Source organism: Sprattus sprattus, assembly GCF_963457725.1.
Source record: "Sprattus sprattus genome assembly, chromosome: 2".
NCBI lineage: Eukaryota > Metazoa > Chordata > Actinopteri > Clupeiformes > Clupeidae > Sprattus > Sprattus sprattus.
The window spans coordinates 61,076,958-61,092,823 of NC_137921.1; the positions used below are offsets into that span (position 1 = coordinate 61,076,958).

General features: G+C 40.7%; 1 protein-coding gene across 1 annotated transcript in view; it reads right to left on the reverse strand.

Annotated features, from left to right (window-relative positions):
- The window catches only part of bach2b (BTB and CNC homology 1, basic leucine zipper transcription factor 2b), a 70,832-nt gene extending 57,130 nt beyond the window's left edge, over positions 1-13,702 (reverse strand). Inside the window, exon 1 of the mRNA XM_080860574.1 lies at positions 13,667-13,702. The gene's annotated coding sequence lies outside the window, so the exon portion shown is untranslated. The remainder of the gene's footprint in view (positions 1-13,666) is intronic.
- Between the last annotated feature and the right edge of the window lie 2,164 nt (positions 13,703-15,866).

Below are 15,866 nucleotides of genomic sequence, written 5' to 3' on the forward strand. Positions count from 1 at the left end.
AGGGACCTGAATGCCACTTGTTTTTCTTTTTCTCAGGGATTTGGCGGAAGACTTGATTCAATGGATCAGGCATGTGAATCACGCTCTTGGAGGTGGTCCTTGAGAGTTAAAGTTATTCTCAGGCCCACAAACCAGGAAGAGTGACTCATGTAATAAAATAAGCCTTTTTGTTCAGGAGACGGCAGAAATGAGAAATACAGTGTATCACCTTACAGTCCCTTTTAATGAGAACCCAATGCCTTAGTCCCTGCTAAAACATTACATAGAAACTTAGATGTATCTTTTCAAACCCAAACCTTCAAACACAATTCAATGATTGCATAAATGCTCCACATCTATGACAAACTAAAGAAAAACAATATCACTATTTTAATTTCCAATTCCTCCATGATCCATTTTTAAATAATTAGTGTTTTATAAGATAATAGATGGTGTGCACTGTGCACGTATTAGAAGACATCTCACTGCTCAATCCACTCATTCAAAGACATTCCACACTTCTAATGGACAGAATGTCTTCCCACTCAGTGTTCTAAGTGCATGCAACATGCCTCAGAGAGACAGAAACAATGGCCTCTTTCACAGTGCTCCCAGCATGCAGAGGTGCAGCATGGGAGTCTGAGCGTGTAGATTGCCTGTACAGTTCATGCAGTCACTGAGATTCAAACAAGTCAGAAAGCATTCCATGTCTGGAGAATCAGACAGATGCTGAATCACATGGTGCATCACCAATAAAGGAATCTCCTGGCAGATGGATCACATAAGTGGGGTTAACTGAGGACGGATGAACTGTTGTGTTCCATTGTCCCTTCACTCACTATTTCTTATTCACAAGTAGTGATATAAGAGGGTCACTTATTTTCTTCAGTCATCAAGATGCACACATTAGGCCATGAATTCATTTCAGTTACAACAGCACTTTTATTTTGATGGCAGTGGTGTCAGACCTGTGTCTTGTTTGTAGGTACCCGACACAAAACATATGATACAAAACTTATTTTCCCGATAATGAACTGCGTTCTATACATTATCCCTTACTTATGCTCCAATCAGAGCAGGATCTTTTTCTCATCGAACCTAAAAGGACCTAATCAACACAAGACGGATTTGAAATCAAACAATAAGGCAAACAAACTAAAGTTCTACAGAATTCTTCTGGTCAATCTGCACTTTTGACCTGTCGTCCACAAAGTGCTTTATTCCACTCTGTCACAGCTAAGCCTCCACTTGTTTACTACGCTAGCAATGGCGGCATTAAGCTCCAGTACAAACCCTAAGCCCCAGACCTTTACTATGAGACTAACGACAGCCAGACAGAGCTTTCTATTGTTCTCTTAATAGGTCACTAATGAAGCAAGGATATGAGTCTTGACTTTACATGCACACACTGTCCACGTGAAACCTTTCATAGAGAGACCTTGAGAGTCCAGTCTCTGAAAAAAAAACTGACTATATTTAAGTTCAATTGGCAGTTATTTTCTGGATTTGGATCTCAGGCAGCTAAAGATCCAATGCTTGGGTTACAAGATTAAACTCTTTTAAGTGGATAGGGATAAACTATTGAAAAGTATAAAGTGGCAAAAACAGTAGATCAAAATATCATTATTCTCCATCTGTGAATTATTCACCCCTTATAGCTTTAATATGACAAATGCGACCACCTGCAGAGGAAGTTGCAAAGGAAGCTTGATTTCCTTTGTAAAATATTTATAGATGGAAATACACTAAAAAGAAAAGACTCAGAACTGACATAATTCTGTGAAATGTTCTTGCAAAATAGAGGGCAGATTTTTTTCCTCAGAGAAGACACAAAATGTATGAAGAATACCACAACGAAACAGTATACTGTGTATCTGAGTAAAACACTCAAACTCTATCCACTCCAGGGCCCATAACGTAACCATTTCATAAAACTTAACAACGAAAGCATGAAGTGGCTGGGGTGAAAGGCGCATTGAGATTGAAATGAAAGAACAACACTCACAGTTATCTGTTCCATTCTGTGACAGGGAGTGAGTGATGGCTGAATGTCAGAGCCGGCGGTTCCAGCATGCTTTGGGACTCTAAAGAACGCGTGGGTTGCTACGCATGTGCAGGTACGCAAGCAGCTCCAGTCTTTGATTAGCAGTTTATTGGGGAGGGGGTGTTTGGTCTCCCCCTCAAACAGGAAGACTCTGCTGCATCACTGGCACAAGACTCTCAATCACCACGCCTTACGCGCCCAACATGCACACACGCTTACTTCCTCTTATTTCCTTTTCAACAATACCTTCTGCCACAGGCTCGTCGTACAAAAGTCACTAATTTTCCTTGCATGTTACCTACGATCACCTTCACCTTAACATATTCAGCCTGTGACCTGAAATAGTCTTCATGTCAATGTACATGGTAGTCAATTGTAAGCACTTAGATCAAACTGCCTCTCATCTGTCATATCCAGTCAGGCAGACTATGATAATAATCAATCTGTTAGGGACACCTTTAAAGATGTCAATCATAGCAATTTGCAACACATTGAAACATTTTTGGCAATGCAAGCAACCATAATACCTCAACCTCAAGCAACCATAATACCTCATTAAAAAAAAACTGCTGGTAATTGCTGTTATTTTAATCCTTGCAAATACATAGTAACATATTTTCTGTCATTATTGATTATTAGTAGATGGTATGCTTACAGTTATTATTATATACATTTTAATGTATGTAGGGTTTGACTTAACTGAATGAGGAAAAAGAAATTAATACAATATAATAAATAAATTAAATTTCAATTATACTTTAAGTACTATACTATACGTATTCTCATGTCCGTGTACATCAGGTTCCTGTTTATCCTGTCAGGATTTCTATTTCGATACTGACATGCGGTCTAAAAATGATACTCCATATCATACAGTAACATAAATGATAAACGTCTCAAAAACATCTCTTTTCATGTGATTTTGTTGCAGTTTCAACAAATAAACATACAGTACTGTGCAAAAGTTTTAGGCAGGTGTGAAAAAATGCTATGAACTAAGAATGCTTTGAAAAATGTAAACAATAAATGTTTATTTTGTATTCATTTACATGGTAAGACTGAGCACAGCAACAAGACACAACGTAGTTATGCTGCATCAGCAGGGTCTCTCCCAGACAAAGATTTCAAAGCAGACAGGGGTTTCAAAATGTGCAGTTCAAGCTCTTTTGAAGAAGACATTGAGGATCGTAGACGCAGTGGTCAGCCAAGGAAACTTAATGCAGCTGATGAAAAACACATCAAGCTTATTTACCTTCGAAATCGGAAGATTTCAAGCAGTGGCATCAGCTCAGAACTGGCAGAAACCAGTGGTACCCAGGTACAGACATTTTCTGTCCTGGGAAGTCTGGCCAGTAGTGGTCTTCATGGAAGAGTTGCAGCCAAAAAGCTCTACCCCGACAAGGAAACAAGGCCAAGTGACGGAACTAAGCACGAAAACATAGAAACTGGGGTGCAGAAACATTGCAGAAGGTGCTCTGGACTGATGAGTCAAAATTAGAATTATTTGGCTATAGAAGAAGGCAGTTTGTTCGCCGAAGGGCTGGAGAGAGGTACAATAATGAGAGTCTGCAGGCAACAGTGAAGCATGGTAGAGGTTCCTTTCCAGTTTGGGGCTGCATTTCTGCAAGTGGAGTTGGAGATTTGGTCAGGATGAATGGTGTTCTCAATGCTGAGAAATACAGGCAGATACTAATCCATCATGCAATACCATCAGGGAGGCGTATGATTGGCACCAAATGTATTCTGCAGCAGGAACATAACCCCAAACATACAGCCAATGTCATTAACAACTATCTTCAGCTTAAAGAAGAACAGAAAGTCCTGCAAGTGATGGTATGACCCCCACAGAGCCCTGATCTCTACATCATCGAGTCTGTATGGGTTTACATGAAGAGACAGAAGAATTTGAGGAAGCCTACATCCTCTGTGGTTAGTTCTCCAAGATGTTTGGAACAATTTACCAGCCGAATTCCTTCATAAACTGTGCGCAAGTGTATCTGGAAGAATTGATGCTATTTTGAAGGCAAAGGGTGGTCACACCAAATTTTGATTTAATTTAGAATTTTCTTCTGTTCCTTCACTGCATTTTGTTAATTTATGAAGAATTGATGAAAATAAACTGTTAACACTTCCATTTTTGAAAGCATTCTTAGTTTACAGCATTTTTTCACACCTGCCTAAAACTTTTGCACAGTACTGTACCTTTAAAGTTTTAATTGTTGCATAGCTATGTCGGCTTTTACTTGCTGACTTCAAGTTACAATGAATTTCCATTACGAAAAAGTGAGCAGACTATTTTTGGAATGGTATGGAAGATATGAATTAGAAGAACAAAACCTGTTACCAATTACAGGAGTCATTCATTTTTTTGCAGCGGGAATTATAGTGAAATATCAGACCTCCAAATGTTGCGTTGAACTATTCAAATTAATGGAATTTTTTGCAACATTCTGAGGAGCCTCATAATAATTCTAAATAATCTAAGAAATCTCTCTGTCAGTTGGTAAATTATAACTATTTCATTAATTTCATTAATTCTAGAAACATAATTCTCGAATCAGTGTGCATGAATGTTGATTAAACTTTTTAAAAGAAAATACATTCGTCAGAGGATCCATCAAAGTTTGCAATCATAATAATGTGATTTAAATTGATTATGTAAAGTTGAATTATTTAAAATAAACTGTTAAGAACTGTTTTGAAATGGTTCAAATTTAGTTCCATGCACATTTCATGCTGGAATATTTGGATATACTGTAAGCCAAATATTTTCCAACAGCACTCAAGCTGCATAACTCCATTAAGAAACAGCCAACTGGGAAAAAAAACTTGTTGCCCAAATAAAAGGAAAAGTTCACCAATAAAATATGAAGTCCTATGGAATAAACTAAAGGATTAGCTGTGTTACATTTAAAATCTTCCCCTAAAAAGCTGTACTGCAGGTTTAGAAAATCTGCACTATAATGGTTCATATGCACTCAGTGACCCTTAAGTCCTTGCCCTTCATGACTCCCTCACCGAAACAGAGAATAGATGGTCCTGGCGTTACTGCAGGTACATAAAGCATGAAGCTGTCAAACTCAGACAGTGGGCTGTACACTCTCTCCTATCACTTAAGACATACATCTCTACTCCTCCTTCCAGCTAAAATGGAGGCTGACAGATGAAATGTGGGAGTCCACTCGGAAACTGCCGAGACTTCCAGCAGTTCAGGAAACAGCGTTAAGCCCTTTTGGAGAAGTGCTTGCACCTCGGTTCCTTCGGGTTAAAGATCCCTCATTCAGAGAGCACAGCCATGTTTTGGAATAGTTTCTGCAGCACAGGCAATAAACCAAATGTGAAACTCAACTACAGGAATTTGCAACACCATGCTTAATGTTTTTCATTCCAGATGCCTGGACAGCAAAATGAGCAATCTTCTTCCATATTTCAGAATTATTATCTCTGTATGTTAAAATATATTTTATGTAACAAATCTTACATTGTTTACCTACAAAATGTTGATGGCCAAATTTACATTTCAGGTTGGAATTTGGCAGTCCCAGACCTAAAAATACCCATCTAGCTTTCTGGAAAGAACTGAAAATAGTAATTTAAATAATTTACATCAATTCTTGGTTGTTAAGCTGTTACATTTGGCTGTTTTGAAAATAAAAAAAAATAAAAAACCCACATCGTATGTGTATCAACCAATTGGAGTTTCACATACGACGGTGGAAGGCTGTTGATCTTTTATTGAGCCAGCAGGTTCGTGTACATTACTGCATAAGATACAGGAAGTGGGCAATATGCCCCGTCTCTTCCACGCCCACCTTTCCTCTCCTCTCAACCACCTGTGCAAGTCTCACAGGATTTACACTCCCCACCCCACCCCCACCCCAGCCACATCAAAATACAGACACCCACACACCCACACTCACGCATGAGCGCGTGCACATGTCCTCCCACACTCAACATGAGAACACTTACCATCCTCAGCTGCACCTCAAGAAACCGCACATTGTACTTGTTTTTCACTTTCACGACCCATTGCTTCTAATTATCCAAACAGTGATGAAAACGCTATCATAATTCATAGTTTACGCCTCTGCTTTTGCCTTCATCCATTCAGAAGAATTAAATTCACACAAACTGGTAGCATTGTATATACCATGTGGCTTTGCAGGGGCTGTACAAATTTACTTTTCCAAAAACATAAAGCATACCTGTCAAGTTACTGCACAGTGTGACCATGGCAGCCTCTCACTTGCACTGCACAGTTGCCTAATGTACTTGTAATTATTGTTCTATGGTATTGGGAGTAAAAATCTGTACAATTTAGTGAGATTCAGTGTCTCATACGTGAGATATTTTGAAAATGTGAGTCTCGCAGATAAAACATTAGACTTGACAGGTATGGTGAAGCCCATACAATACACTTCTTATGATCCATTAGTCATAGAAGGTAACAGTTGCATGCGATTGCACTTCATACTCTAAACAAGCTACAGTACTAACTTGTTTATTTTGACTGGAGGAAGGGCTTATTTTTCATCACAATTAATAAGGCATTTATAACCCATTGATTTCATATGGATCTGCGTCAACATCCTTCACACACACACAAAATGGGAATGTTTATTTTTCAGTGAACATTACTGGTGTATGGGGCCACACAAATAAATCCAACAGGAACTCTATCTGGGCGGATTTTTAAACCTAGCGAGAGCTAAGTGTGTTACCTCAGAGTTCATGCTGCCCATTCTCTGTTTCTGGCAAAATGACAACATCAGCCTGCCATGGGGTCATCCTAATTCTTGCCCCCCGCCTCTCTCTCTCTCTCTCTCTCTCTCTCTCTCTCTCTCTCTCTCTCTCTCTCTCTCTCTCTCTCTCTCTCTCTCTCTCTCTCTCTCTCTCTCTCTCTCTCTCTCTCTCTCTCTCTCTCTCTCTCTCTCTCTCTCTCTCTCTCTCTCTCTCTCTCTCTCTCTCTCTCTCTCTCTCTCTCTCTCTCTCTCTCTCTCTCTTTCTCTCTCTCTTTCTCTCTCTCACTCTCTCGCTCTCTCTTACTCCCTTCCATACGCCCTCCTTTCCCCCTGCCTCTCTGTAAAACAATGATCTCACCCTCTTACCAGGAATCCGCTGATTGTTTTAAATACCTTCCACTCTACTCTCATGTGTACTTGACTGACTGCTGCTCCCTCTTTCCCATCCCTTTTGGGAAGAAAAAAAAAACTGGGAAAGGGGAAAAGAAAATGACCTTGGCAGGAAACATCAGGCTCTTAAGCAAATCTGGGACTCTGTTCATTCAGGCTTTTAACCAATAGTGTTTTAACAGCCCAGCAATACCAAACTTCTGTAATCCAATATGGCTTTAGGAGCATGGAAAAAGGGCCATATTTTTTGGGAGGAATTACTGTTGGCATGAGCAAGAGGAATCCGGTGATACCATTGATCGCCAAGGTACAGTGTTTCCAAGAAATGAAATTCTTTACTTCAGCACTTCGAAGTATTTCTCTGGCTTACAGAAGAGCCTGGAGACACTGACTGCATGGCTGTGGTATGTTCACCTGGGATAGGCCTCAACAAAGTGTTGCTGTGACTCATCTTATGTGAAAAAATCTCATTCCTTGATCTTTTGACCAGGAAAGTGACACAACTCTCATTCACTAACTGTAATAAATTAACTGAACTTGTAGGCTTGCCTGTTTTCAATCAATATTTTGAAGTGGATAAACAATATGTACAATTTAACATGCAGAAGCAACATATTTTCCTTTTTTCATCAACATGATTGAGAAATGGGACAACATGTATTTTCCAAGCCTGGCTGTAATGATCTCTGCTTCTGTAACCCACAGACTGTGTAGGTTATATTTAGACTGAACCCAATATTGACATGCAGCTGTGGATGTGAGTCATCTGTACCGACTGAAGCAAACGACACCCAAGCACTGGCTTGCAGGTTTCCTTGGGTCTACACTCCAGTATATGTGTGTGTGTGTGTTTGTGTGTGTGTGTGTGTCCATGTGATGAGGGGTGTACTGCCTCGAGCCCTCCTTGTCCCACATACAGTCATCCTGCTGTCTTGCTTACCAGCCCCTTTGCTGCAGGAACTAACCCGTGCCACATAGGTCAGACCAAGAGTCATTTCCAGGGACTGATTCAAGAGAACAGAAACAGAGAAGAATAGGGAGATGGACAGACCAGGAGAGAGAGAGAAATAACTACATTTGAAGCAGTTGTTGATCTGCTTTGATGAAACATTTGTTTAGGCAGAGATTTGTCCATAGTACTGAGCAGCAAGTGTGACAGCATGGTGCAGAGGTAACACGGCAATCCAGTGTTGTAGGTAGGCGACTGTGTATGACTCTGCAAGCCCAGCTAAGACACGAGGTGGTTCGTTACTGCTGAAGAACAAACAAACGCCAAACAAAACTCTCCAGACTTCAGTTTTGGTTGCAAGCTTGTTCCTGAAACTAAACTATTTATTGAAATATAAATAATAGATCATAAGTGAATAATTCAAAATCTCTGCAGTTAGTGTAGGCTAGTGGGATGGCAGTCAATGGAGCTGAGCTCCACAGCTGACTCAGCAGGTGTGGACCAACAGCGACAGGCGGCCAATTTCAGCCCAATTTCAGTCTCCCTTTCCTTTTTACTTCCTTGTGAACTTGTGCAGAAACCTTCACCTTACTCCAGAAATATGAGCTGATTTCATCAACATGCACTGCCTCTGCTTTCCTGACTGTTACTGTCCAATTTCACAATAAAAAGCATTTCACATTCATTAATATACAGATATATAATTGTCTACTTTACCAGAAGCTACAACAGCATGTAAAACCTCCAGAGCCTTGCATTCCTTTAAAAGGAAACGACACTGTGAAGAGACACTCAAACGATTGACAGCAGTGACTTTCAAAGGCCTTGACTAAAATGACTTTGTATAAAAACTGTCAGAATTTTTCTACAGTCTTCTAGAATGAAGTAGTGCTTGTTAAGCAGCATTGACAGCTGGCTATGGCAGACAGGAACTGAACTTAACACAAGGACAGCCAACACACTTGAAGTGGTTCCTGCAACGTCATTTTCCCTGTAGACGTTAAAAAAGGTCTTTGCGTTGTGCACGTGGTGGCAACAAGGGACCACACACATTGAATGGGCTGGCTGCAATCAGACATCAGTCTCAGCAGCTATCACATCTCAGCTCACCACTGAAATCATAAGAAGGATGAAAATGCTCTTGGTTCATCATTCATTAGCCTCTGATTGGAGAACAGTGGAAATCCTGTCCCACGGATATGACACACTCTCTAAAGGATGTTCAGCAGTAACCTGCACATCATTTCATGACCATGATAAAAACACATTGTGTTTATGCCAATGATAGGGTGAATATGGCATAATTGAGAGGACATCAATCTCTTCATATTTCATTTAGTCATGGTTTGCCAGTGAGGGCCTCCGCTGGAGAAGTGATACTTGAGGAAGCTGAGTGCTTCTCCTTGGCTGGGCCGCCGCCCGCCCGCCCGCCTGTGCTTCCAGAGCACTCCTGGTTTGGCCAGCTCTGTGAGCAGGGTTCACTGTGTCCAAACAGCAGCTGTGCTGTGTTTACCACACTGCTCAGCTTATGTGCCTCTGGGAGGAAGACCTCACTTCAAGGCACATGCTATATTGCCCCTTATAAGAAAAAACTCGTCTAGACTCTTCTTGTCAAGTCTGGTACCTGAAAAGCACTCTTTTTAACAGAGGTGGAGGTAATAGATGTGTTGATGTGTTGTAAGCCTGTTTTTTTCTCTTTTTCACAGACAATGATGATGCCCATTCAACACCGACATCCTAGTGACTGCTGCTGTTCTTCTTGCTCTAAGGGCTCAATTTAGACTATACGTAAGGAACTCACATTGCCATTGCATTTTCTACTGCATTTTCTTTTTTTTTTACACAATTAAAAAGTAATAGATGACCACGGGATGGGCCCCTAATGAGCATTAAGCTACGTGTGTGTGTGTGTGTGTGTGTGTGTGTGTGTTTGGGGTTTGGCGGGGGGGGGGGGGGTGGGGGGTGTCTCTGCTCAGCCAGGGAGCTGACTCAGGCCCAGAGGGCTCCCAGTCCAATGAGCGGATGGAGCTGCTCCTGAGGATAATGATAGCAGATCATCGCACACCACTAATGGGAAATTTAGACTCTCGCTGAGGAAAGAATAAAGGAAGACGAGGAAGAAAAATCCAAAGAGCACCACACAACAGAATCAGCCTTTCCTCTTTGAGTCCTTGGCATTTTTCACAGAGATTATTTGTGGTTCATTTTCAATTTACTGAACACGGCTGCTTTCCACAGAGTTTTCCTTTTTTTTGTGCAGCCCAGACGGAGCTGGTCCTGGCGCGATAATGCCTGTTTGATTTCCCACAGTGACTGATAATGCCAGCAAGCATCAGCAGTGCCTGAGACGCTGGAACCAGAGAGGGAAAACAAAAGGCTTGCCTGAACCTTCAGGATCTGAGCTCCCTCCCAGCAGCAGCAGCCCCCCCCTCTGCCTCTCACACACACTGGAGCCGTGTCAAGCATGCCTTTGTGCTGACGTGGGAGAGCTATGGGAACATGTTTTTATACCAAAGGCTCGCATTAGAAATGTAGAGGTTTTGCTAGAGGGGTTATTCAAATAGGCCAAATTGATGTTAATTGTCCATCAACATGTGAGGGCGTCAATACCCAAACTAATTTTTGCCACCTCACTGAGACAATACAATTCATAGGTGGCCTATGAATCTCTATTTTTTCAATTATTTTCAGTATATATGCAAGTGAGAAAAAAAAACATGAACTGACCTGACATTTGCAGGTTTGGTAATCAATTCTATTCTATGATTTAAAGATTTGATTTACAGCACCATCTGATTAGGAATGTAAACTAAACTACAGCCAGTGGAAATAAATTACAATAGACATTAACTGGTTTTAAAGGTTGATTTGTCCATCCTCTTACCAACAGATGGTTCCTCTAAAAGGAGAACACTACATTTAACACGTAATGTATAATGTAATCAAACATATCAATGTCATAAACTTAACTTAATATGTATTTTTTTTTTTTTAGAAAAACAAAATGAAATTCCAAAGACAAAGGATTCCGTCTTGCATGTAGTCTAGATAAATATAAAGGGTGTCAATAACGTAAACATACTAATCAATAAGGTAATGCTTTGTTTTATATTGCCCATCATGCATTGAAAAGGTTTTGTCAACAGCTATGAAAAAAACCTATGCGTCATCGAAATCTAGCCCTCCCGCGTCATGCCATGACAAAGCTGCATCAAAATACTTTAACGATGACTTATGTGAAAATATGACTACCACTTAAAGGAAATATATTTTGTATAGAGCAAATAAAGGAAATACATTTTCTGCATGTGCCTGCGCTTGGCTTTCACTCGTGGGGATATGATGAACACCGAGCACATGAGAGTCCAATGTATAGGCATTGGCGCTTAACGTACAAAACAATGGCGTCCTATCTGCAGCACGAGACTAAGCATGTGTAGTTACTATTTCGACAGCTATTTCAACCATCATACATCACAACCTTAAATATACAAATTTGGCCGGTAGACCGCTATATTGACGAATATTTTGTAACCGTTTCCTTTTCCTTTTACAATCGCCAGCACAGCACAACACAACACAACAGCGATGAAAGAGGGATGACAGTTGAAAAAGCAAATCCACATGAAAATAGTTTTTATTCCCGTCAATTACCCAATGTATCTAACCATTTGCTTCCAGACAATGCCTGGTGATTGTTTGCGCATATTCATGTCATATTTCATCATCGATGAGAAGGCACGAAATTGGCGGCTCAATTCCGTCCTCATCAGCATTAGACAAAGGAATGTCTGTCTCACTCTAGCTACAAGGTGCAGTTGATGTTCCTGCACAAACTGCTGTATCACCGCATTTGAAATGTCATCAGTCAGAGCAGGAGCGCAAATATTTTTTACAATTCACTTTCAATATTCAAGGAAACAGACTAAGTAATTTGCTATAGCCTATACGGTCAAATTGTTTAATTATATTTGCAAAGAAAAACAATTCTGTTATTTCTGTTAAAATCCTGATGTGCAGTAGCGTATTCTCAATATAGTCTACAACAAAAACGATTTTTCTTTGACAGAAAGGCGCACTTAACACTGTTGGTTTAGAGGTTGAGGTGTGTAAGCGAAGAATGATGCATGTATGGTGATGTGGGCAGGCATCAATGGTGCTTCCAAGACAAAGCAGCCAAGTCATTCTTTACAAAATATGTCCACACACACACCACTACTCACATTCGAAAATACATTCACCAGCCCAACCCCTTTCAGACAATCGAACAAACTTTCACGCTCTATTGTAATAAAACATTTACAACGCGCAAAATATTCACTAAGAGGATATAGCCTAACCACTTGAACTAACACACTAAGAGTCTGCTACGTATCTCACCATTTATTGTTACTGTAGGATGAGTGCTAAAACACTACTTAATCAACACTGATGAATAAGGCATATGTTTGGATTTGGTCAACAATCATGCAAGCAAATATACACTTCGTAAACATCTATGCTACTTTAAAGACAGAAATTAGGCTATAAGAGAGGTTTTCAATGAAATAAGGACTCTAGTTCTTTAAATAGCACCCTTAGGCTATCGAGTCGTTTGCATTGGCTGCTGGACCAAATAAGGCTTGCAGTTCCTTACACAGCAAATATTTTTGCTGATAATACATGGATTAATTAGAGGATTGTGGGGTAAAGCAAAAGCTGCTATGACCATTGGCAGGTTTGGCGGTGTGCTACAACCCATCTGTGTTTTCTTCTCCACGATGCCACATTCAAACGAACTACTATGTTTTACTGTCAAGGATTACTGGGTTAGTGTTCACGTTCGAAGTCGCAGCAAATGGGTTATTCAAACGTATCAATGACAATCGAAATACTTACACCTAGGCTACAGTAAAATGGGAACCACGACAGTTAGTCATGACTTAATTTTTTTTTTCAAAGGCAAACCACGAATTCGAGTAACTCAGATTTAATGTGTCAGAGAAAACATTAAATGAATCTCCTCGTTCATTCATGAGAGCCTCCAAGTGAATGAAGAGGCGGATTTGGGATATGGGGGTCTTTGCCTTTGCCATGGCCCCTTGATCGGTCGAGGCCTCTGCAATTGACAGCTTCTTTTATCTCAAACTGAAAACAAGAGCCATGCCTGACCCCCGCACTACGACGCGACTCCTCCTCCGGGATCTCAATGCATCCAACTTGCAAAACACTCAAAGGGAGCGCACACGATTGCCACTAACAGCATAACAGGATGTGGCATCCTAACGTTACGCTCTCAAACCGTTTGTGATATTCACGCCGACAACAAACACAAACACGTTTTGTTTCAGAACGGAAACAAGCACGTTGATGAAAAGCCCATTAGATATTTACGCTAGACTCCTGAAACCCCCCAACTATCATAACCCATAGCATTAGCATTTTAATAGCTTTCCAAGCAAGTTTGGGGCACCATTTGCCGACTATTACAAATAGCACATTTACGCGAGAGAGAGTGATCAATACAATTGTACAGCACAGAAAACGTTTCAACACAGATGCTAGGGTATGCATGCAGCTCACCTTAAACTTTCGTTTTTTTCCCCTTGTAATCCAGCCCTTTTGTCCGTTTACCAAATAAATGTTTTTCACATGATGACTTCCTTGCAGTTTCCTAAAGCCCCCGGGCTGCAGGGAAATCACGTTTGCGATACACTGTGCAGCTATTTCGCTTTTTTTTTTGGAGGGGGAAAGGAAGTTTGTGGTTATAAAACTGTTGTTCTTGTCCAGCTAATGTCAATGTGTGTGATGATCCAGTTCAGCGTGCTGCTCCGTCTCCGCTGTTTGTTACACTCGAATGGAACGCCTACTCTCAATCGCTACATTGTTGACATTCGCGCACTGACGTCATCTCTCCCTCATTCACAACATTACGCGGTGAAGATTGCGTTGGTGCCTCCGGCGATCAGGCAGCTACTCAAAAAAATGTCCGCAGCTGGAGTTGGTGAATTGCCATAACGAGAACGCGCACTGCGCGCCACACTTCAGCTGCTCAGCAGCTTCACGAGGCAGAATAGTTTGCTGATGAGCAGTGTAGTGGCCCCGCGCGCTATGACTAATGCAATATACCGGACTTTTAGGGACAACATAAGCAGCTGCAAAACACTTTTTCACAGTGTTTTTGTCCTCTCTCTTGTTTAACTTTCATAAAGCTACGTTCGAATCATTAGATTAAGCAATATTACTATTATGAAGTTTATTATTAGTATTGTTGTTGTTACCATTATTGTTGTTGCTGTTGTTTCAGAGGTATAAATAAGACTGCACACAATGGTGATTGGTCTGTTTTTTTTAATTAAAAACCCAGTTTACAAAATATTTCCTCGTAGGTGATGTGTATAAAATACTGTATGCATCGAGGTAGCTTGAGGTATTGAGGTAGATAACACGAAACGTGGATAGCTAGCTTTTCAAAACCAGCCCACATACTGTTTGTACAAGCAAGGTTTGGCTGGAAATATTTTAATTTTTCATGTATAAGTCTTCCCTCAGGGGGTGCGCATGTAATTACCAATTATCATGCTGTTGCAGCAGTTGTCGCCTTCTAGTCTTTAATTTGTGTTCTTAGAAAGTAACTCTCCTTTATACTGTGGAAATCATATATTTGGCATCAAACAAAAAGTAATCAAACTTGAAATGCACATCTTCCTGAAACCACTGAGCTGTTTTGTGGAGGGGGACACATTAGCACTTCACCAACACTTAAAGAGCATGACGCACACCTCACAATTCCAACTAATTATGCATTTATCATCATTACAAATTATGAAACATCATTGAAGTCATTTATGAACACAATGAATGTAAAGCATCCTAATCTCTGTACTTGAATATAAAGTAAACTGTGGCCAACAACTCAATAACTCAAAGAACCCCTTCACACTATTTGATTTTTTTGATAGAGGTTTCTGTGAAAACCATCAGCAGCTTTTTCAAAAAGAGTCCAGTTAGTCTGACATTTTTCATCTCTGAGATCAACTAACACTGAATGGTACAGTAACCCATGGCAACAGGAACATACCCTTTACAAATAATACCAGCAGGAAATAATACTGCTAGGTCACCAAAGGAGTTAGCAACATGTGTGGATGAAAGTCATCTAACAACAGATTAAATGTGTTGTTTCCAAAACAGAACCTGGGTGGGCCTTTGAACATGGAATTTCCTGCACCTAAGTATTGACAGAAACACACCTCATGGCTCCAGGCGTGGACTTCAGGAGAAGCCTGAATTTGAGGAGAATGAATCACATTTTGAGTCCCTAGACAAAAATAGACACATTTTCTCTCTCTCTCTCCCTCTCTCCCTCTCTGTCTCTCTTACACACACTCACACTCACACTCACACACACACACACACACACACACACACACACACACACACACACACACACACACACACACACACAGCTCAACAGCTTTTGTGGTATTTCTGCACTCCATGACCTTTCCCCTAAGGCTCTCTCTTACAGGGGCCAGTTGAGGCTGTGTGGAGGAGGGCTAGGGCAAGGGTGTACGTCTGCAGTGGGATTCGCATAGTCTGGGTTTCCTGCCCACAGCGTGGACAAACACAAGTTTTATGCCCGGAAGTCTAATTAGAGCTAATACAAACAGCATGTGCAATGTCTGCTGTTTGGGTTTTCCAGCTCAGAGACAGAAAGGTGGGTACTATGGGGTTGAGCTGAATCTTAATGGAACCATATTCTCCAATACCTCCATTAGTA